We start from the raw sequence: 24,457 nt of genomic DNA on the forward strand, positions 1-24,457 counted from the left end.
TCCATGACGCGTCAATTACTACTCATATTTCATATATAGCCACTCTATCACTTCATCATACGTAGATCAATACCTTGACTTGCACATCAACGTGCCGTGACATTCCTAAGATGCCTACTTTATTTACTACAGTCATAGTGCCAAATTTAACATGGACTTGGAGTAGTCTACTGCCATATTCCTTCATAAAACACATCCTATGTACGATCTCGAACTGCTTGACATTACTTAAATTTAGGACACGCAGGTATTAAAGCCAACTTCACTCTTTACACTTCACTGATAATAATAATAACTCAAGCTATCTCTCCTCACATATCACTGGAAAACATTGCGATCGGAAAATCACTTGGTGACCACGCCTACAAATGGAATTGACGTTTCATACGGATGAGTACCTACTTCCAATCATCTCAGCTAGACGTTTATCTACGCACTGTCTTCGCACAAAGCAAACATTAACATGCAATAAAAGAAATAATATACTCTTACTTACGAAAACGACTTGGATAATGGACTTAGCTTTGCTCAAGATGGTCTCGGTGTTTCCTCATCTCCGGTCATCTGAGATTAGGGTCTCGTCATCTGGTTCCTCCACAAGTGGTCGGGTACATCGTAGCTTCTCAACATTGATCACTGGTCATCCGGGACAGCCAACATCGTCTCGCCTCATCAGGATCCAAGCAGCATCGCCTTGCTTCCTTACAGACCCATGGTGAAGACTCGTGCGTATGGAACAGAACAATGATAGAATATTTGACTCATTGCTGACATCTTCCAATTAATATAGCTCTTGCGTTGCTCAGATTGCATAGGTCTTACTGGGGTACAGTTGATCCAATAAATAGTTCAAAATCGTCTAAGACAGATGTTCTGTATATTCTGATTTGAAAATAAATTTCTTTCCGCTATCTTTTATTAGCCTAAATGCATTCAACCACTGGTCCGTAGGTGTCTTTCAATGTTAAACGGTATCGGGAAAATTTCACCGAGGGCTTGCGTCACTGCGTGGCGTAGTTCTACTGTGATATACTTTATCTCTTCTTTTTACGTATTTAATCTCCCGCGCGGCATTTAAATCTTGATCTCCGCAGATTAGCGTGTAGTCGCGATTTAATTTTCGTCTTCCAGTTCCTAGTAATTAGCTCCGCTGGATAATCCTTTTTAAATCGAGTCTTGCGTCTTCTTAACACATCGAAGTCAGATTATATAATAAATGATGAGCATTTTTTTTCTTGAATAATGGTTTCAAATAATGTCCATCTGTCATTTTTTTCTGCGCCTTCTATACGCGGCCATTACCGTAACCGACCGACGAAAAGACTTACAATTCGGCCCGTACTGATGTTAAATGCATTTTATTTGACATTTGACCGCAGAGACTCCATCTTTGTTACTACAGCTCTTATAAAGAACTGTGAAACGGCACATTAACTTCCCCTACGTTGAAAGAAATATATGGCTTGCTATATATTTATTATATTCGTCTTCCCTCTTATAATGGGACTTTTCACTGTTCTTTATGAATTCTCTTTTGTATCATTACTCCTTTCTTCGGAACAATCTGTTTACTCATGATGTAGGTGGCTTCAATCTGTACTTCTTTGCTTCGTCATCACCTGAGATGGTTTGCCCCTTCTCTATTCCTTGAAATATAACTTGATGTTTGCACTGTTATGTACTCCTTTACTGTTTCCATTTAAGTCGTAAATTTCGTATGCATTATTTCTGAATGAACGGTTAATTCTAAATGGTCCTTCGAATAAATGCAAGAATTTCGCGAAGATTTTGTTCGTTACACTGGAAATTGCGGGTTTCTTTATCAATACTAGGTCGCCTTTCTTCAACTCAGGTTTGAATTTCTTATGCTGTACTCTCCTTAACCTTCTCTGTGCTTGTCTGTACATTCTCTCTCGAACCAGTTTGTTAATTTCGTTGATATCTAAGTTAGGTTCAGCAGGTAGGTGAATAATTGTGTAATTTGGAATCCAATGCGTTCTTTATATTCTCTGAGTTTTTCTACATTAAGCTAACATTCCTTTTCTTCTTCCGGGTAATCTTGACGTCCATTTTCGTTCATCTTCTTTTCTTCTTGCCTTCATCTTCTCCTTCGAAAATGGTTCGTTCTTCTCACAATTGTTTATGTAGTAATCCTCTGAAATAACCTTATTTTTTTCTGAAGTTCGTTTGGTGAGTACCATGTTAGTCTCAAGTAAATGCATTTCCTTGTCTTCTTCATGCATATCTGCTTGATGCATATTTATGTAGTTCTGCATTCGCAAGGTTCCTACATAGTTTGCCTTGGTTTGCATTCTTCTTCTCTTTATTTGTCTCTCCTCCATTCCTACTATCTTCTTCAGCTGCTCTCGCTGCCATTCTTCTCGTATAGCTGGTTCTCTTGGTCTTCCACTTCTGCTTTCTTCTCGGAGTAGCTCTCGTTGATTCTTCTCTGGTTGTACATTTATGCTCTGTACCTTTCCTTCTCTCTTCTCCCCGGTTTCTTCTTTCCTTTGTGCGGTTTCTTCTTTCTTCTCCTCCGGTTTCTCAGCTTCTCCCTGTGATAGTTCTTGTTGTCTTTCATACTCTTCACTTTCCGTTCTCATTTCCTGAGTGACTTCTTGTTTTCCCTCACTTCTTGCTCCTCTTAATTCTTTCAGAATCATTTTACAATTTTCATCTATTTTGTTTATGATCTCTTCTTTCACACTGGATCCTATTTTTATGATCTCTTCCGTCATCTTCTTGTATCTTTCTTCTCGTTCCCTAGTCACCTCTTCCATCTTCTCCTGATATTTATTCATTTCTTCCTTTTGTTCTTGATGACCTCTCCTTATTTCCTCCATCATTTCTTTGTTTCTCTTCCATAAATCTTTGGTATCGCTCCTCTTGTTCTTGCTTCTCTCTCTTCATCTCTTCTTCCTGTTTCTTCTCCTTCGCCTCACGTTCCTGTCTCTCTTTATTCTTCTCTTCTTCCTGCTTCTTCTCCTTCTCCTCTCGTTCCTGTCTCTCTTTCTTGGATTCTTCATCACGTTTATCCATCCTTTCCATGATCTCCTTTAACCTTTCCTCCTGCTTTCTCATTTCTTCCTGCCTCTCTTTCTTACCTTCCTCATCGCGTCTTCTAGCTTCTTCATCACGCTTTCTGTTCTCTTCCAATCTCTCCTTTCTAGCTTCTTCATCGCGCTTTCTAGCTTCTTCATCGCGCTTTCTGTTCTCTTCCAATCTCTCCTTTCTAGCTTCTTCATCGCGCTTTCTGTTCTCTTCCATCATTTCTTTTATAGCCTGCAACAATCCCTGATGCTCTTCTTTCTGTCTTCTTTCTTTCTCTTCCTGTTCTTTTTGATATTTCTCTTGTTTCTCTTCTTGGTCTTTCCGATACTGCTCTTGTTCTTCTCGTTGCTCCCTTTGATACTCCTCAAATTGAGCTTTCAAATGGCTTAACGTCGTCATATCGATATTTAATTAGTGTTCTAAATTCTAAAAATCCTAATAAACTCTATGTTTTCCCTAAATTCTCCACAATTCAAGTTCTCCAGCAATGTCTCTCCCACTACTCCAATCAACAATATATATATATATTCAGCAAATACACAGGCAGGCTTCACTACTTGGATCTGATTCAGCTCACGATGTTGACCCAATCACACTAGGAAATATGAGGTACTTGTTCATGTACTTATGACTCCAATTCTTAACTGAAAATAACTCAAATAACCTCTTACAATCTATCCCTTATATCTAAGTTACATCTAAATAAATTGACATATTAGCGGTAATCTATCCTTCTTTTCGAGTTCTGACTGCTACCAGCTATTTTCTGTTATTCTCTTCAGAGCAATCATCCATTTCTTCTTTCACCTATTCCATTATCTATATTGGGCATCTACTCGTTCTCACAGTCTAATATCTTGCTGTGTCTACTTCGATCCCATAAAATAATAACGCATAACAGTCCAGTAAAGAAATTACCGTACGACATCTCCATCTCCATGCAATCATCTTATTGTTACAATCAATAATTCCTCATCCATTAATTCCTAAAGTATCTCCTTCATCTTACCCACTTCTTTTGAGTAAATTCTCCCATTTTACTCTAATATTGCACCAAAGATCCGTCATTCGACTATCATCTCTGTTATCTTCTTAACAGGTTTCCCGATGTTTTCCTCATTCTTATTGCTACATATGGGAATCAACCTCTTCACAGTTCTGTGTCGTATTCTTTCTCTTGGAATTCTCACGACGACTTTCTCTTGAATTTCCACATACCTGAGTATCTCAAAAATTCTATTTGGTTTGCAACCAACAGTTCCCGTGGCGTTTTCCTCCATTCGCATCACGTTGAGGCGCCATTTTCTACTTGGCGACCAACGGTTCTTGACCACGGTGTCTTTCTCAAATTGCCTCACGTATGGGCGACATTTTCTACTTGCGCCGTTCCCGCGTCCAGGCATGGACACAAGAGATCCTGACTAGCTCTAACTTCGATAAATCTGGTGACCAAGTTCTACGGGTGTGAGTTCCGTAACAGAGAAACGTCCAGGTCGATTAACGGTAGTCTCTAACTAACGCAGAAAGACGTCTCTTGCTCGTATCTAGTTAGGTACCATTCTCATTAACTCTTATGGAAATTGTCGTCGCTTGTTACTACTACAGTCTTACAACTAATTCTTATTCTAAGAACACAGAGAAAGAGTATTTAGGTTTCACTATTCCATATTTATTTAAATATTAAATCAAATATTCAAGAAATTATCTCAAAATTTTACTAATGAAGTAGCTCTTGTAATGAGTGACTCATTGTCAACCTAATAATTCATGTCCGTCAACAACTTTTAGAGAAATCACATCTTCCGACTTCAACCTAAATGAATGCCTTCTCGGCTTAAATTGCTTCCTTTCATAAACTCATTAATCTCCTAAATCATCAATTACTAGCATAAATTACATGTAATATCTGGGAAATTCTTGAAAAAGCTATGTTTTCCTTTGTATATAATTCACCTACAGAGCTGGGTGATGACCAAATAAATTAAATTGAACGCAGATAATGGTATTTACAAGTGCCTTCTTGGCAAGAAAATAAACATTAAAATTAAGTACATTAAGAATATAGGATGCATCCACAAAGAATAAAATAAAAATCCTATTAACTATTATTTACAGTCTTTCTAGTGGTCCACTTTTGAGAAAATAAAGGAACGCTAGTGGAATTTCTGAGTTAATGCTCGGTCAAGAAATGGAGTTCGAGTTATTTGAATCAATTATTCGTGGGATCCACATTAGATCCTGTTAATTAACACCTAATACCTACTCTAAAAACTGTCACATTACTTAAATTTTCACTGAATGATTGTCTGGCTGCAGTTTTAAGACTATCAATAAGGCTATTATAAAGCTCTTCTTGCATTGTTTTGACAAGTACACTCTTATATGTTTTACATTTTAAACATTCGTTTATGCCTACTTAGTTGTTTCTTAGACGCTCATATTTCCTTGTGTTACACATCATGAGCTAAGCTACGTCCATTGTAAGCCGTAATCACCCTACAAGTAACATTCTCGCAAGATTTAATTTATGAACTTAAGGTAATATGACCTTAGCTTATTGACATAGACTACGTGCGTACGAAGTAGCAAGAAACGTCACCACGCTTGTCATACAGAGTTATTATAACACACACTACCAATGGAAAATCTACTTAATCGTATGACACCATCTCCGACAAAAGAAAAATGATTCTCCTTTGAAAATCTAGGTCACCAGTGATCGGCCTATAGGTTGAAATTATCCAGAAATGGAGTTATATACAGTGAGAGTTTTCAAGATCATCCTAAGTAAATCAGTGTAAGCTCAAATCTTATCTAGAATACACATATGCTTCTCTAGGTAGGCTAATACGGATAAAACATTGCACTGCACGTCTCGAGATCATATCCTGAGCTAGGTAAAATGCGTAGGATCCAGAATTATTGCATGGAATTGGCGAGAATTCAATGACACTCTCAGAAACATCATTTGAAATCACGAGGTCTTACTTCGTACAACTATGACTATCTCTCTCGAAGAAAACAATAAATACAACCATCATACATCATTAACCATTCAATATCATATCCATGACGCGTCAATTACTACTCATATTTCATATATAGCCACTCTATCACTTCATCATACGTAGATCAATACCTTGACTTGCACATCAACGTGCCGTGACATTCCTAAGATGCCTACTTTACTTACTACAGTCATAGTGCCAAATTTAACATGGACTTGGAGTAGTCTACTGCCATATTCCTTCATAAAACACATCCTATGTACGATCTCGAACTGCTTGACATTACTTAAATTTAGGACACGCAGGTATTAAAGCCAACTTCACTCTTTACACTTCACTGATAATAATAATAACTCAAGCTATCTCTCCTCACATATCACTGGAAAACATTGCGATCGGAAAATCACTTGGTGACCACGCCTACAAATGGAATTGACGTTTCATACGGATGAGTACCTACTTCCAATCATCTCAGCTAGACGTTTATCTACGCACTGTCTTCGCACAAAGCAAACATTAACATGCAATAAAAGAAATAATATACTCTTACTTACGAAAACGACTTGGATAATGGACTTAGCTTTGCTCAAGATGGTCTCGGTGTTTCCTCATCTCCGGTCATCTGAGATTAGGGTCTCGTCATCTGGTTCCTCCACAAGTGGTCGGGTACATCGTAGCTTCTCAACATTGATCACTGGTCATCCGGGACAGCCAACATCGTCTCGCCTCATCAGGATCCAAGCAGCATCGCCTTGCTTCCTTACAGACCCATGGTGAAGACTCGTGCGTATGGAACAGAACAATGATAGAATATTTGACTCATTGCTGACATCTTCCAATTAATATAGCTCTTGCGTTGCTCAGATTGCATAGGTCTTACTGGGGTACAGTTGATCCAATAAATAGTTCAAAATCGTCTAAGACAGATGTTCTGTATATTCTGATTTGAAAATACATTTCTTTCCGCTATCTTTTATTAGCCTAAATGCATTCAACCACTGGTTCGTAGGTGTCTTTCAATGTTAAACGGTATCGGGAAAATTTCACCGAGGGCTTGCGTCACTGCGTGACGTAGTTCTACTGTGATATACTTTATCTCTTCTTTTTACGTATTTAATCTCCCGCGCGGCATTTAAATCTTGATCTCCGCAGATTAGCGTGTAGTCGCGATTTAATTTTCGTCTTCCAGTTCCTAGTAATTAGCTCCGCTGGATAATCCTTTTTAAATCGAGTCTTGCGTCTTCTTAACACATCGAAGTCAGATTATATAATAAATGATGAGCATTTTTTTTCTTGAATAATGGTTTCAAATAATGCCCATCTGTCATTTTTTTCTGCGCCTTCTATACGCGGCCATTACCGTAACCGACCGACGAAAAGACTTACAATTCGGCCCGTACTGATGTTAAATGCATTTTATTTGACATTTGACCGCAGAGACTCCATCTTTGTTACTACAGCTCTTATAAAGAACTGTGAAACGGCACAGTACGTACTGCATCGCTTGCTCAGAATGCATCGGGAGCTTTGCATCAAGCGATCCATCACTAGGTGTACTGATTACCTATAAATTTAGCTTTGGGGGAGAACTTCTTTATCCTAGGCACTGTAAGATCTATAATTTTAACACAGTTCAAGACATGCACACAAGTTACAAACAAGCTGAGAACTGACATGTATTCCGCCCAAACTCTCTGCCCAGAGAATAAACATGGGAACTGCACATATAGTCCTGCCAATACACGTATTTAAATACATACTACCATTGTGAGAAATATGCTTCTGTGACACTGCTTTACAGAGATCTACGTCCTTTAGTTTCGGCATGTATAAAAGTGGCGTGGCATCCATTGTGCACTGTGGCACAAACTAATTTATATTTCAAAAACTAACAGTCCGATCTTCATGAAACAAACTAACATTTATTCAGAAAAGTGTGCGTAATTAAACTGAAATATAAAATAAATATCCCAAATTTTACCCCTTTAGGCTACAATATAATTATAATCCTACGCCTGATATACATGACAAATATTAGGTTATGAATACATATACAGGATAGGCAATTGCGTGGTTCTGAGTGCACTTACATCCCTATTTTATGTTTGACGTGGTTGTCCTTAGTGCATGGCAACGTAACATGGAAATATAAGATGTTACTGGATAAGCGTTTGAGGCTGAAAATACCATGAAAAGGGTTATACAAGAGTTTCTAAAGGTGTAAAGTTGAAATGGGCATTTAAACCGGAATGTGTTGTGAGGAAATGTAAATTGAGCGTCTGATTTGCTGCAGCTTGGAAATGGTTCAGAACTAGCGTGGATATTGAGTAGGGTGGATATTGAGTAATGAAACTGTTACAAATCTGATCAGAACTTCAACTTAGGATGGGGAAATAGTGAACGAGTTGGCGTGGTTGGTGGGTCGATAGTGCGAACGGGGGCTATTGAATTATGTATATGCCTAACCTCAAATTATATTGACAACATCTTACGTTCAGCAAGTAGCGTATGTAATCAGCACCAAATACAGTAGAGACAATACGGGGCACTCAGCGAGATATCGAGGGACAGCTATTAGAGCCCTCTCTAGCGGGTAGACCTGAGAACTACTGATTCTGTCATAAGAGCACGTGTATTTGTGTGTGAAGTTTTTGGTGTTATTTATGCGTTTTCAGTGAGTTGACATAATTAAATAGTAGCGTGTGTCGTTCCTTGATATCTCCTCTCAACATGAGGGGAAAGGCATGTGCTGTGTTTGGCTGCAGTAACTATGAAGTAGAGAAGAATGCACGGTCTTTCCTTTGTTTCCGCCGTGACAAGAAAATGTAAGTAATATTGTGTTTGCATATATATTCTTCCAGTGACAAAGAGATTTTTACAGTACTTCATAATATTCTGACCTGCTCGACCCATATTTTAACTGGCTTAATATATAATACGCTTATTTTATTGTGTAGTGCAGCAGTTAACCATCAATACCGATGTGTTGTTGTAGGTGTGATCTGTGGGTTTTGAAATGTCACAGAAGGGATTTGGATAAGGTGTACAAGAAATATGGGACGTTATGTTCATATAAGAATTATAAGGTCTGTTCAGATCATTTCCAGGTCAGCGATTAAAAATTCTCGATTATAGAGCCAGGGGTATGTTATATTATTACTCTAATTGTACGTAAATATTCCTCAAAGCATCACTATCGACATAATTTTCGTACTTTTCTTTCTTTTATCCCTCTTCTCAGATTAAAGCCGGGATTTTATAGATTTTCTTTCTGTTAGTAGGCTTCATGTTAAGAGGAAAATTGTCCAGCGTTAAAATGTTAAATCATTGCTTCATATGTGTAAGGGATGTGCTGATATTTTTATTGACAAGTGTCTTAATGCGATGATGCAATATTTTTTAAATGAGAAAAAAGACAAGTCTAACAGTAAAAGTTCAGGCAGGAATGCTAAAACAAAAAAGTAATGCATAAATGAAAGATCAACCCATTTCACAGCAGTACATTTCACATCTTGTTTATATGTCTAATTTCAGTAATAATTACAAGACCATCTACAATGATATCAGACCTTAATACAAAAACAACATGGCCGACGCATCGGTTCCATGAAAACACGCATGTGATACATAAACATAACCTTTGGATTATCGCACTGAATTGCTAAATGTCAATAATAACGAACAGAAAATTGACTTTGGGTAATAGACCAACACTAACTAGAAATAGCCTATATTTAGGTAAGCAATATGTGGATAATTAAAAAAAATTATTTTCTACGAGCTACTATGGTAAAGAAAATAGGTAATACAGGATTGCATTCTAAAATAACAGTCCTGGGGGAATAATTGACGCGTTTCAATTCAGTCAATTAATTAATTAATCACTCACCGATGATCTGAATTTAGAGCTGTCATCCAAGTGACAGATTACATATCAATTGTCTACTTAGTATTTTCTTAAGTGATTTCAAAGAAATTGGAAATTTATCGAACTGGTGTAGATATAGTAAGGAGCACCCTTGGTAAATTCTTCCTATAAATCAATACTTGATTTAGAAATACATTTATTTGAATGACCTTTCTGTTACCATATACTTTTAAGTATAATAGCCTACCTCGTTCAAGAAATTTGTTAGAAACATAACCTTTGGCGAATTTCAATTATCTCATAACAATGATTCTGACAATGATCCACGAAACTGCTATATCAATTTCACTTCAGATAATCAATAGGAGAATCTATTTGAAGCTCTCTGGTAGCATGTGCATTTTCGTATAAAGCACTTTTAACCCAAATCGTTGGCAACGTAATAACGTACTGTGACAGTATATCAGTTGATACCTTGTCCTCTAATTTAACAAGGCGAATATAATCTTCATTCACTGATAAAATAAACAGCTTTATCACTTTTAATAACCTCACTTTTAAAATGGATTGGCACCAACACAGAGTTTTGGACTTATCCGGAAAAAACAGCTCATCAAGCACGCGGAACGCATCCACTCTATTGACAAATTTATCCTCGAATGTTTTAATGCACTAATAAAATACTTGTAACTACGAAATCGTCACGATGCATTAAGAACACTTGATCTGAATGTGAGTGCATCTGCTGTAATATGAATTACATCCAGGCATGCAGTACGATCGACACGTCCTAATATATCAAAATAGTTTTAAAACCAAATTTCAGTAAAAACATCCCTAAACTAACGTTTCCTAATCAAACCAAACCAACAGAAAGAACTAAACAGATGCTTCGCACATGCTCATGTTTACATTTGAACAAACCGATCGGGCCGCCATTTTTGCGATTATCGATAGCTGCATTATGGTCTGATATATTGTAGTTGGTCTTGTCTGATATCATTGTAGATGGTCTTGATACAATCCACACCTTTAGCGCTCCCACGGCTATTTCTAAAATCCAGACTCCTTACCGCTCCTTACAAGCATTCTCTTTGCTTACATGTTGTGCTGAAAAGAGGGTGTGCGGCCGCGCTGTTAACGGAGCGGTTGTTTATAGAGCGGAGGCTCCGGGCGCTTTCAATCGGTGCCTCCGGAGAACCTCCGATTGAATTACAAGCGCGTAGTTTAAATTTGGTACGGGAGAAATGAACGATAATTTGTACAGGAATTTATAACTTGTCGCTCTTAATGTGAGAAACTACGCCTCTCCGTTAATACTTCATTTATTTGCCGATATTATAGATATCATTCTTACGTACAAACATAATAATTATGTAACAGAACCTCCGATTGAATTACAAGCGCGTAGTGTGAACTTGGTACGGGAGAAATGAACCAGCATTTTCTCAGGAACTTATAACTTGTCGCTGTCAATGTGCGAAACTAGGCCCCTCGGTTAATACCTTAATTATTTGGCGATATTACAGATAGCATTCTTACGAACAAACGTAATTATGTATCAGAACCTCCGATTGAATGTCAAGCGCATAGTCTGAACTTGGTACGGGAGAAATGAACGAGCATTTTCACAGGAATTTATAACTTGTCACTATTATCGTGAGAAACTAGGCCCCTCAGTTTATACCGGTACCCCTATTATTGGACGATATTACAGATAGCATTCTTACATACAAACATTGAATGACCGAGCTCGATAGCTTCAGTCGGTTAAGTGCGGCCAGTGTCCAGTATTCGGGAGATAGTAGGTTCGAACCCCACTGTCGGCAGCCCTGAAAACGGTTTTCGGTGGTTTCCCATTTTCACACCAGGCAAATGCTGGGGCTGTACCTTAATTAAGGCCACGGCCGCTTCCTTCCCACTCCTAGCCCTTCCCTGTCCCATTGTCGCCATAAGACCTATCTGTGTCGGTGCGACGTAAAACAGCTAGCAAAAAAACTTTGAATGGCAAGCGCGTAGTGTGAACTTCATACGGTAGGGATGAACAGGCATTTTCGCAGGAATTTATAACTTGTCGCTATTATTCTTTAACCTTTTTTAATGCTATATGTTGGGGGCGTCGACCTTTTAAGATCTTTTGCCTCTACTTGCACCATATGTGAGGAAACCTTCGTGTATTATGTAAATGGCGGTAGTGTAAAGTGTTGAATGCGAAGAAAGGAACGTTAAGGATAACAGAAACATCCTGTCCCCAGACCAGGGATATTCATAATTGAAATAAAAATCCTTGACCCGGCCGGGAATCGAACCCGGGGCTGCCGGGTGACAGGCGGACGCGTTGCCACCTACATCGCGAGGCCAGTGTTTACGAGTCATTTGTGCCATGTTTTACAGCGCAGCACTTACAGACTTGAACCGCTTGAACTCCTCCGTCCGCTCGTAAATAATCATCCCTTACTTCTGCACGTCTTTCGCGTTTTTTACATATGTCCAGAAATTAAAAGCGAATTCAAATTTAACTTGCAACTTCTGTATTCTAGCGCCAATATAATGGGAATATTTCCATAATAATGATAATAATAATGAACGAAGTGTACTGTGTAAGTTCTGCACAGGTAGGGCCTGCACTTTTCTGAGGATCAGCTTAACCTATTTAGATATATTGTTTGTTGTATCTACAAGGCTTATACCTATAATAACAAATGAGAGGATGCATTAATTATTCTGAATGACTATACGTTCTTTGTTAAGGGGTAAGTCCGCCTCTGTGGTGTAGTGGTTAGCGTGATTAGCTGCCACCCCCGGAGGCCCGGCTCTGCCACGAAATTTGAAAAGTGGTATGAGGGCTGGAACGGGGTCCACTCAGCCTCGGGAGGTCAACTGAGTAGAGGTGGGTTCGATTCCCACCTCAGCCATCCTGGAAGTGGTTTTCCGTGGTTTCCCACTTCTCCTCCAGGCGAATGCCGGGATGGTACCTAACTTAAGGCCACGGCCGCTTCCTTCCCTCTTCCTTGCCTACCCCTTCCAATCTTCCCATCCCTCCACAAGGCCCCTGTTCAGCATAGCAGGTGAGGCCGCCTGGGCGAGGTACTGGTCATACTCCCCAGTTGTATCCCTCGACCAAGGGTCTGAAGCTCCAGGACACTGCCCTTAAGGCGGTAGAGGTGGGATCCCTCGCTAAGTCCGAGGGAAAACCGAACCTGGAGGGTAAACAGATGATGATGATGATGATGATGATGTTAAGGGGTATTGTATGGAATATCGGTGATATAGATCAATTTTTGTGTATGTAGGTAACGATTTTTATACATTCATGAACGTAAGTTTGAAATTACAGCCCACTACGTCCTTATACTCGTAGCTACTGTTGCGAATAGGAGGCGGCCCTCCGGTTAACCTCCGGAGCTCCGTAACTGCTTTGCCTCCGTCGGTAGTACCGGAGATCACCGGAGGAGCGCTGTAATCGTATTATTCGATTCAATCATCAGGAGGTCCGCCTCCTCTTCACAGCGCTAGTGTGCAGCGAGGTATCCAGCTGGCCAAGTGTTGGACTCGTATACGCTACTCACGCTACTTGGATGATCCCGGTGACCTCAATATATAAACAGGATACACAACAACTATGCTTTGGAATAGCAAAAATCGTGATGTTCGTTTTTTGTTACGTTGACAACTGTGTACGTACTGAATGTGAATTTGTCATTCGTGATTCTTATTGAAAAATATATTTCATTATGAGTTTTCGTCATTTTTGAATGATAAATTGGTGAAATATTGCGTGGCGTATGGTTGTAAAGAGCTCCGGAGAAAAGGATGTGGAGTTCAGTTCTACAGGTAAGTTATTTTAGTACGTAGCAAAGGAGGAAACTAGTTGATGTCGGACATAACCTCAAGCGGTACATGGCCAATACTATTTAGTTATTTATTTATTTTTATGATTTGCTTGTTTATACAGGTTTCCATTTTCTCGGCCTGATATTCTGAAGAAGTAGGTTCAAGCAATACGGTACGCAGAGAATATTGGTTACCCATAGCATGCAGTATTTAAAAAAAATACATTATGCAGCAAATATTTTACACCTAATAGTTATCAGTCAAGACCTGCGCACTAGTAAAATCACTGAAAGAACATGATGTGCAATCAATCTTCAATTTTCCAGGCCATCTGCAAAGAAAGATTGTTACAAGACGACAGCTGGTTCTCAAAGGAGCAGTCTTTAATCTGGTTAGTATGAGACCTATACAATTTTTATAGAAAAATACATTTTTCAAAGGTATTCTTATGCATGTAAATGTTTGATGTTTTTCATTGCAGAAATAAGAGGAAGTGGCAGGTGTTTCTGTACAAGATCAAGAGTTTCCTGATAATATGAAAATAGACAAACAGACTCAAACAGATAGTCTCTCCCACAATCTCCTGTGAAAACAGAATTGATAAAGAAGATCGAAAGGCTTCAGATGATTGTTTATAGCAGGAATATGAAGATAAGTAACATGGCGGAATTAATTTCAGCTATGAAAAAGAAGGGGCATCTAAGTACAGACTTAGAAAGCATTTTGAAATTTCATTTCAGTGGCTTTCCGTTGCACTTCATAATGAACCAGTTTCAGAATTCTGAAGTAGGTAAACCAGCAAGAATGTACGGTGATATCATGAAATAATTTGATTTAACATTGCGTTTTCATTCCCCAAGAGCATACAAATATGCAAGAACACTGTTTCCATTGCTACACCCTAACCGCATAAGGTCATGGATTTCATCAGTGAATTGTGAACCGGGATTTGTTTCTGGTGTGTTTGAATTTTTGAAAGAAAACTGTGATAAGTTATCACATTTAAAAGAATGTGCTTTAGTGTTTGACAGTATGTTGATTAGAAAGAAGTTACTATGTGATGATAGTAATAAAGTTAAAAGAGCTTATGTTAATTTTGGTCAGATGGTTTCAACAGAGGTAGATGATTTGGCTAGGGAAGCTCTAGTTTTTCAAATTATGACACACTGGAACAAGTTTAAGTGACCAGTGGCCTATTTTTTTGTAAATAAGTTTCCTGCTGATCTACTGACACAGTTAATAAAAACTTGTCATATTCAATTGTATGGAGCTGGTGTTGTGATACGTATTGTTACGTGTGAAGGTCCCTTTGTTAATGTTCAAGCTCTGAGAAACTTGGGATGCTGTTATGAAGGTGAGTGTGTTGTATATCTCATTTTAAACATCCATCAACTGATTGTAATGTTTATGCAATACCGTACTGGATCCATGTCATATGCTGAAATTAGCAAGAAATACTCTAGCAGATAAGAAAATAATTAAAACTGTAGATGAAATATGAAATGGGACTATATTGTCAAACGTCATTCATTACAGGAGAGTGACTGCTTAAAGTCTGACATTCATTATCAAACAGCATTTTCAATCTTATAACAAATGAATGTGTCCTTTGCTGCTCAGACCTTGAGTTCAAGTGTTGCAGATGCACTTGAATTCCTTGAGGTGCATAAGCGTTCTGATTTTCAAGGTTCAGCTGCAACAGTTTCTTTCATAAGGAAAATAGGTAGGTTGTTTGACATCCTTAATTCTCGAAATGTCTTCAGTCAAGGATTCAAACAACGTAGGATGGTTAGAATATTATTTTAATGAAATGGAAAGTTTCTTGAAGTCAGTGACTATTGGTGATGTTCCTATTCTGTTACATCCCCGTAAAACATTCGCATTGGGTTTCCTGTTCTGTATGAAATGTATAGGCATGTTGGTACCAGAATTTCTTTTCAGAGAGAGTGACCCATTCAAATATTTTTTGACATACATTGTATTATAAGATCATACTGAATTGGTGTTATCCTGTATTCGAGCTAGAGGTAGTTGGAATAATAATCCAAACACACTACACTTTCAGCAGTAGCATATGCTGAGTCCAAGACATGGGCTACCACTCCCTACTTACGTTGCCCCTTTTCGATGGTTGATTTGGTGAATTTCATGCGTTTTAAGAGTTTTCAGCTGTAGCCTACTGTGTTGTCTAGGCTCCTTCGCAAGCTACTGTCCTGGCCTCTGCTAGTGTCAATACTCAACGCCTGATAAATGTTTAGCAAATTAAAGTCCGGCTTTGTGGCTAAATGGATAGAATGCTTGCTTTTGGTCCAATGGCCCCGGATCAGTTCTCAGATTCAAACCCCTTGTACCGTTAATTCCCCTGGCTTGGAGACTGGGTGTTTATGACATCTTCGCCATTCATTTCATCCTCATTAGGTCACCTCCAATCCTATACAGATGCCATAGACCATTATTATTATTATTATTATTATTATTATTATTATTATTATTATTATTATTATTATTAAATACAAATGTTGAATCTTACAGCATTACCAGAGATCGTACACATCATTCACTGGTTTATTAGCTTCCTCGGGAGATCAGTGGTGGTGACCAACCCATGTTCACGGGTTCGATTCCAACCAACAAAATAGACACTAAACCTGAAAGATTGCATTTCTTTTTAGGAAAGCATGGCTGTTAGTACGCAGTGACGATCTGATGGACCGAAGCCTAGCACAGATATCCCCCCCCCGTCCCCCCCCCCCCGGCAAACATCAGCAAGCCGCGCGAGGAGGGTCGAGTGGAAAGGGACGCAGAGCCTGGGCTGCAATATCTGCCTCCGATGCCTTGCTCTCAGAAATACGTGCGACTTTTTTTTCCAGTTGCTTTGATATTTTGTCAATGGAACAATGTGTCAGATGCTTACATTATAATGTGCTTTAGATTTCTGGGACAAATATTTCAAGTTCCCTATGAGAAGCAAAGTTTGTATCATCTAGTGGCGACCGGGCGAGTTGGCCGTGCGGTTAGGGGCACGTGGCTCTGTGTTTGCATCCGGGAGATAGTGGGTTCGAATCCTACTGTCAGCAGCCCTGAAGATGGTTTTCCATGGTTTCCCATTTTCACACCAGGCAAATGCTTCCTTCTCATTTAATGGCCTAGCAGGCATCAATTTTCGTAAAAGAGACCAAGTCTCTCATAGTGCATTAGCACTGCCTGTGGCTCCAAGTAGCTTACGCAGTGGCCTCCACTACCCATCCCACCCTCTTCCATCCATGGAACGTCGCCTGGTTTGCATTGTTCTCCGTCTCCCACATCTCTATCGCACCAAAGATCACTATATCATATTCCCAAACTGAACACCCACGTCCCCCTCCTGTTCCAAAGATTCCTCGGTAAAGCCCTGATCCCCAACAACCCCGTCACATCTCCACTGTGGTAACTACCCTTTAAGGCCCCTTGACATAGCTTATCCCCGCTCCACTTTTACCACATCCTCGTCCAACACACAGACCGGTCACCCCTGTAGAGACGACTGTGTATCCCACACACTCTCTCCACACATCATTAGCTGCCTAGTCCATCTCATAAGTCACTATTACTTTTCGATATTCCAGTTCCTAAGGCACTACATCGACCACCTCACCATTGACCATGAAATAGCACTCCCCTTTAGTTACACTTAGCAAGCATTCAAACCTACAATGTGTTCCCGCCATAGAGACAAATCCAGCTTCTTGCTACAACGTGACATTCTGTACGGATGTATATATTCCTAAAATTGTGTTATATATAGTTAATATAGATCAATGTTTTCTCACCAATTTATTTACTCAGACGTTACGTTCGTAGCATAAAGTTGATTTAATTTCAATTATTATACGTTTCAACAATCTTTACATATATTGAACATTACGTATCAGAACGCTGGCTAAGTCTATTCATTTAGTTGGCGAACATAGCTAAGCTGCTATTGGTTATGTTGTCAAGAACTCAAAATTAGAACCCACAATGTGTTCCAGGTATAGAACTGATGTAACCTATTGCTAAAATGTGGCAAGCTGTACAAGTTCCAAATTGTGCTGCATATAGTTGGTATAGATCATTGTTATGTTTAAGTACTTTGTAACATTCAATATTTTCTTAGCAGGTTGCGGACTTTATTCATTCGTGTCATAACTAATAACACAAATTTTGTATTTGTATATAATTATGTGGGAGAAAGCTTACTGGGCCTATTTATTTAAATACTCTCATTAATAATACTGCAGAAAATAGTGACGTTTCTATGATTTTGCTGTTAAAGAAATAAGCCTGTATTATCTATTATTGTTTCTTGATATGTGTAATCAAGCTAAATCTTCTGTTCACATGTAGATGGTAGAAGACAACAAAACTAATTCAGTAAAAATAAAAATTAACAAACCGGAAGAGAGAGAGAGGAAAAATAGAAAGACTATCGTACAAAACAATGTGTGTACCGCAAGACTCCTTAGCTAAGATGCAAACAATCCATTCTCCCACTCCTATAATCTCTATTTACCCTCCCCGACATCTAACACACGAGGTGGCCTGTCTCACCCTGTAGGGGAGGAATTAAAGCTTGAATAGATAGCCTCCACTACATGCAATCTTGGTAGGTGTGATACTTACCAACTGATGAGCCCAAATTGGCACACTGGGGTGAAATGCTGGTAACCAAGAATGACCTTGCTGCAAAACTTATTTCCATTAACGGACCATTTATATAGGATTTATGAATTAACTCACTTCGGACATATATTTCAGGGAATCAAAATCTGTACCTTCTCCTCTGCTGTCATAGCCAGATCCTACATATCCACAACTATGTAGGTACGTCTATCTGTTTTTTAATCCCTGACCCATACTGTATAGAAAATACTTTTCAGATATGTCGTGTGAAGCAACATTACATATTAAGATTGCCGGACTGAGTGACTCACGCGGTTGAAGCGCTGGCCTTCTGACCCCTCCTTGGCAGGTTCAATCCTTGCTCAGTATGGTGGTATTTGAAGTTGCACAAATAAATCAGCCTCGTGTCGATAGATATGACATGTAAAAGAACTCCTGTGGGACTAAATTCTGGCACCTAGACGTCTCTGAAAACCGTAAAAGCAATTAATGGTTCGTAAAGCCAATAAATTTATTATTTTTATTAAAACATATGAAGATTAAAATGTTCCCTTTTTTACTGGAAAATTGAAATTTAAATAATAATGGAACAAACAACCAAATTTTATAGTCATTACAAAAATATGCTGATCTCATAAGGTTATTGACTTTACATCCCACTAACTACTTTTACGGTTTTCGGAGACATCGAGGTGTCGGAATTAAGTCCGCAGAAGTTCCTTAACGTGCCAGTAAATCTGCTGACACTAGGCTGACGTATTTCGACACCTTCAAATATCACCGGACAGCCAGGATCGAACCTGCCTAGTTGGGCGATCACATAAGGTTGGTTGCAAGTAGTTAACACAGGTACAGGCCTAAAGATTCTTAAGACAACCTCAAGATCATTAAATTATTAGTGCCCAAGAAAAGTGTAATACCATATCACAAAGTTTGTAATGAAAAGCTATTTTCCGCTTTTGTTAAATGCGACTATTTACTACCGTTTATCTTCAAGGCACATTCACACGAGATTCAGATTAAACGAATAATAAACCGCTTTGGTATTAAATTATTTTCGTTACAACTTACATTAAAAACATCAAGTCGTTTTAATTTGAAAATATTCGTTCATAATAGTGGTTTAAAAAGGACAATATTTTTCTATGATTCCAGTAATGTTTGCATGACTATTTACAGGACACGAGTAAGAGAGAGACAGACATACGTTCACTGTCATGGCGGACCGCTAACTCTGTCGTCACGGTTTTCCATCATTCTGTGCTACCTCCAGTATATATAAGAGCTCAGTGGGATGATCCCCAAACATAAAGACATATTATGTCAGAAAAAGACGGTTTTATTCTGTAGTATAATCACGTATAGGCCTAATAGATGCAGTCAGCGGCATTAGTTTGATTTTCTTTGGTTCGAGGTGCAGTCTTGGTGTTATTTTCAAAGAACTTCTTTGTGTGAAAACCCTAGCTCGTTGGTGAAAACCAGTATTCTGTGGCCGAAATCATAGCCAGCGGCCATGGAAGGAAGTTGAAAAATAGAAGTTGTGTTAATTTGGGGGATTTTGATGTTTCCTAAATATGACGAATCCATGACGAATGTTGATGTGTCATTAATATTCATATAATTAGATGTGCGATACTGAAATTCCCTAACTGCTGTATGCTTGTGACGCTTGTGACAGTATCAAACACAACACAAATCTTTTGTTTTAAATATTGTTGACAGATGGCTCTGCAAATCGTTTACGTTAAATACACTGTTATACTGTAGCAGTGTTCATCTGTTGTGCTTTAATTCCTGGATTAAACTTGGAGCAGAAATCTCAATCACCTGGCACTGGTCGGTGGTGTGCAAGGTAGTATTCTGTTAATATTTCAGTTAGTAGATCATCATGTGCGCAACAAAAGTGTGTTGTATTATTGAATGAGGATGAAATAGCTCGCATATTCCTGCCATCCTGGAAGTCAACATTGCTCGATTTATCTTATCAGCTGTTTGTGCGTGTATGCTATGGACGTTGATCCTGCAACTGACTTTTATCGTGCTTTGAAGGATTTACTCTGCCTGGAGGATTATTAGGTTTTGTGGATAATTTTGCTGTGGGCCTATGCTTATGATTTATATTAATTTCCTTTGATAAATATTGCTGTTATTGGAGTGGATTTTGTTTGAAAAAATATGATTATTATTTGATTGGTTTTAGGAAGGATTTTGTTGAAAAATTGGTCACCTGATTTCGTTACGTTTTACCCAATCTTTCGCTGATGTTGTAGCTTATTGTGATAGTGCTTATTGGACTGGCAGTGTGTCTGATTTTCACAATTAATTTCAACTTAATTAGCTAATTCTATCCCTACTAGCAGGGGTTACTCAGTTAATTTTATCCTTACTAGAAGAGGTGAAATTTAAATTGATTACTGAAATTTAAAAAGGGAGAAATATTTGTAATCGGGGCTTTGTGTGTGTTGACACCTAATACAGTGTATCTGTGTGATCAAGTGGTTATGTTGTCTGTAAAGAAATAAAAGTAGGTGACAGCATATAACCAAAAAGAGTGAAGGTGTACTCATATTAGTGGATATAATTATTATTGTAGCATAGTACAGTAGAGATGCCTCGGTAACAGTAATCTTTCTTTCAACTCCCCTGTTATAACTCTTGATCACTACTAGACATGACTGTAAAATCTATAATTTATTTGTGGTTTACTATTTCTATAAAACATATATTAAGTTCTGCATCACCTTTTCTTTCTGACCCAAGTTTTCTATTATCAGCTGGTTTGTTTCATTTTTTAAAAAACATTTCTACACATTATTCTTGACTCTTACTGCAGTATCAATAGTGTCTCAAAATCTTTTCTATCTCCCCTCACTTATTCCTAAATACAAAATATTAATACAGACTTGTCTTAAATTTCTCCGTTTTTGTAATATAAAAGACGTCTCTTGTTCCTTTCTTTGTGTATAATGATACCATCATTTACATTAATCTCTTGCACTCTTGTGGTACAGTAACTGACATACAATATAGAGCAAAGCTGCTTCCTTTACAATTTATTGGTGGCGCTTTCGCAAGCGGGCCGGCATTGGTAATCATTCTTTATGATTGATTCCACGTTCATATTCTTTCTGGTTTCTTCTACCCATTTAGTAGTTGCTTTTAATTTTATGATATAGTTAAAGATTTTCTTTGTTAGTAGACTCTTGTTCATTGTTGTGAGGAACCCAAAACACTTCAGTGTCCTCTTACGGATGGTGTCTGTGATCTTCTCTCTGTATAGATCATTTCTCCTCTTCCTTCATGTATCATCTTGAGAAAGATCTTTCTTTCTTTCTTTCTTTCGTTTTCTATCCAGCCATAAATCGTAAATGGTACCACTGAGCTCGATAACTGCAGTCGCTTAAGTGCGGCCAGTATCCAGTAATCGGGAAATAGTGGGTTCGAACCCCACTGTCGGCAGCCCTGAAGATGGTTTTCCGTGGTTTCCAATTTTCACACCAAGCAAATGCTGAGGCTGTACTTTAATTAAGGCCACGGCCGCTTCCTTCCCATTCTTAGGCCTTCCCTATCACATCGTTGCCATAAGACCAATATGTGTCAGTGTGACGTAAAGCAAAAAAAAAAGAAAGAAATGGTACCATGCTGCCAATGGTGTCAGAATTACAAATGTTACAATCCTCATATTCACATCATTACATGCATGCAAACATATATCCAGTTATGAAATTACTGTAGTTAACTTAATTCTTTTTAAACATTCTCCTCAATCATCAATCAGTCACTACTGTTCTGCATTTAGGGCAGTCACCCAGGTGGCAGATTCCCTAGCTGTTGTTTGCCTAGCCTTTTCTTAAATGATTGCAAAGAAATTGGAAAATTATTGAACATTTCCCTTGGTAAGTTATTCCAATCCCTAACTCCCCTTCCTATAAAGAAATATTTGCCCCAATTTGTCCTCTTGAATTCCAACTTTATCTTCATATTGTGATCTTTCCTACTTTTAAAGACACCACTCAAACTTATTCGTCTACTGATGCCCTCCCACGCCATCTCTCCACTGACAGCTCGGAACATACCACTTAATAATACCAATATAAATGGTCCGTTATTGGATATTATAAATTTTCAGCTAACTCATTCCTGGTTGACAGCGTTTCACCCCCGTGTGCTAGGCTGGGCTCGTCAGTTGGTACCTAGCACACCTACCAAGACGCTGGCTAGTGCATACCGTGGAGGCCACTGCGTAGGCTAATTGTAGCCACCGGCAGTGCCAATGCACTATGAGACACCCTGTCTCACTACCAAAAATTGATGCCTGCCTGGCCATCAGATGATATAGATGTTGATTCCCATAGGGAATCTGAAATATTTGTTCTGAATCTGCCACCTGGGTGACTGCCCTAAATGTTCCACGGTATGCACTAGCCAGCGTCTTGGTAGGTGTGCTAGGTACCAACTGACAAGCCCAGCCTAGCACACGGGGGCGAAACGCTGGCAACCAGGAGTGAGTTAGCTGGAAAATTTATAACGTCCAATAACGGATCATTTATATTGGTATTATAAATTTACTCATTCGGAACAAATATTTCAGATTCCCTATGGGAATCAACATCTATATCAACATACCACTTAGTCAAACAGCTCGTCTTTCTCCCAAGTCTTCCCAGCCCAAACTTTGCAACATTTTTGTAACGCTACTCTTTTGTCAAAAATCACCCAGAACAAATTGAGCTGCTTTTCTTTGGATTTTTTTCCAGTTCCTGAATCAAGTAATCCTGGTGAGGGTCCCATACACTGGAACTGGGGTCTCACTGGAGACAAATATGCTCTCTCCTTTACATCCTTACTACAACCCTTAAATACCCTCATAACTATGTGCAGAGGTCTGTACTCTATTTACAATCATATTTATGTGATTAGCCCAATGAAGATCTTTCCTTATATTAATAACTAGGTATTTACAAGATCCCCAAAGGGAACTTTCACCCCATCAACACAGTAATTAAAACTGAAAGGACTTTTCCTGTTTGTAAAATTCACAACCTGACTTTTATCCCCGTTTATAATCATACCATTGTCTACTGTCCATCTCACAACATTATCGAGGTCATTTTGCAGTTGCTCACAATCTTGTAACTTATTTATTACTCTGTACAGAATAACATCATCTCTGATTCCACTTCTTTACACATATCATTGATATATATAAGAAAACATAAAGGTCCAGTAATACTGCCTTGAGGAATTCCCCTCTTAATTATTACAGGGACAGATAAAGCTTCACCCACTCTAATCATCTGAGTTCTATTTTCTAGAAACAGAGCCACCCATTCAGTCACTCTTTTGTCAAGTCCAATTGCACTCATTTTTGCCAGTAGTCTCCCGTTATCTACCCTATCAAATGCCTTAGACAGGTCAATCGCGATACAGTCCATTTGACCTCCTGAATCCAGGATATGTGCTATATCTTGCTAGAATCCTACAAGTTGGGCTTCATTGGAATAACCTTTCCTAAACCCAAATTGCCTTCTATTAAACCAGTTATTAATTTCGCAAACATGTCTTATATAATCAGAAAGAATGCTTTCCCAAAGCTTACGTACAATGCATGTCAAACTGACTGACCTGTAATTTTCAGCTTTGTCTATCGCCCTTTCCTTTATATACAGGGGCTACTATAGCAGCTCTCCTTCATTTGGTAAAGTTCCTTCATGCAAACAATAATCAAACAAGTACTTCAGATATGGTACTATATCCCAACCCATTGTCTTTAGTATATCCCCCGAAACCGTATCAATTCCAGCTGCTTTTCTAGTTTTCAACTTTTGTATCTTACTGTAAATGTCATTGCTTTCATAGGTAAATTTTAATACTTCTTTAGTATTAGTCACCTCCTCTATCTGGACATTATCCTTGTAACCAACTATTTTTACATACGGTTGACTGAATACCTCTGCCTTTTGAAGATCCTCGCATACACACTCCCCTGGTTCATTAATGATTCCTGGAATGTCCTTCTTGGAACCTGTTTTTGCCTTAAAGTACCTATACATAC

At 38.6% G+C, this 24,457-nt stretch overlaps 1 protein-coding gene across 8 annotated transcripts in view; it reads left to right on the top strand.

Annotated features, from left to right (window-relative positions):
• LOC136866529 (uncharacterized) overlaps positions 1 to 24,457 on the top strand; it is a 300,340-nt gene that overhangs the window by 89,868 nt on the left and 186,015 nt on the right. For 2 of the 8 annotated variants that reach the window (XM_067143581.2, XM_067143586.2), the window contains exon 1: positions 19,913 to 20,254. The exons of 3 other annotated variants lie outside the window; for them this stretch is intronic. The gene's annotated coding sequence lies outside the window, so the exon portion shown is untranslated. Of the gene's footprint in view, positions 1 to 19,911; positions 20,255 to 20,367; positions 20,479 to 24,457 lie in introns of those variants that run through there. 3 more of the 8 variants (XM_067143579.2, XM_067143585.2, XM_067143578.2) reach the window with 3 other exon arrangements.

This window comes from Anabrus simplex, chromosome 3 (genome assembly GCF_040414725.1).
Source record: "Anabrus simplex isolate iqAnaSimp1 chromosome 3, ASM4041472v1, whole genome shotgun sequence".
NCBI lineage: Eukaryota > Metazoa > Arthropoda > Insecta > Orthoptera > Tettigoniidae > Anabrus > Anabrus simplex.